The following is an 801-nucleotide window of genomic DNA, read 5'->3' as shown; positions in this document are numbered from 1 at the left end:
TTATACGGGATTAAAAATTTATCTTTAACCCTAAACCCTAGGGTTTATAGCACAGAAAAAAAAAAAAAAAAACTAAACCCTAAACCCTAATTTACTTGCGTTGTATTCCTTTCGCAGTACAACAACACAAACCCTAAACCCTAAACCCTAAACCCTAAACCCTAAACCCTAAACCCTAATTTACTTGTCTGGATGCAAACGTTTACACAAAGAATAATATGCTTTTCGTATTTCTGCTGCAGTTGCATTCGGTGAAACCCCAAGAAGAGAGTAGTAAGCATCTGCACACAAACCCTAAACCCTAAACCCTAAACCCTAAACCCTAAACCCTAAACCCTGAATTTTATACAATCCATACAAATACAACACCAACACCCTTAGATTCATGTTAGGGTTTAGGGTTTAGGGTTTAGGGTTTAGGGTGTGTTCAATAGGGTTTTAATAACACATGAAATGAGTTGAATTTCTTAAAAAATTAAAATAAGGGTTTAGGGTTTAGGGTTTAGGGTTTAGGGTTTAGGGTTTACCTGCAGAGGTTTCAGGCTGTACATACACCCCAGATTCAGTTGAATTTTTTTTTATTTTTTTTTTATTTTTTTCTTCTTTCTCCCCCCCCTCATTGTCTCGGCACTCAGCAGCCCGCATCACAAACCCTAAACCCTAAACCCTAAACCCTAAACCCTAAACCCTAAACCCTAAACCCTAAACCCTGAGTTAGAAGCTGCGTATATCGCAACAAAAGCTGCATTTATTAATGAATCCAAAAAACCCTCGGACAGTTGCAAGTTGACATATACCAGA

The sequence above is a fragment of the Eimeria mitis genome, genomic scaffold (genome assembly GCF_000499745.2).
Source record: "Eimeria mitis Houghton genomic scaffold, Emh_scaff3328, whole genome shotgun sequence".
Lineage (NCBI taxonomy): Eukaryota > Apicomplexa > Conoidasida > Eucoccidiorida > Eimeriidae > Eimeria > Eimeria mitis.
This window is presented reverse-complemented; position numbering follows the sequence as displayed.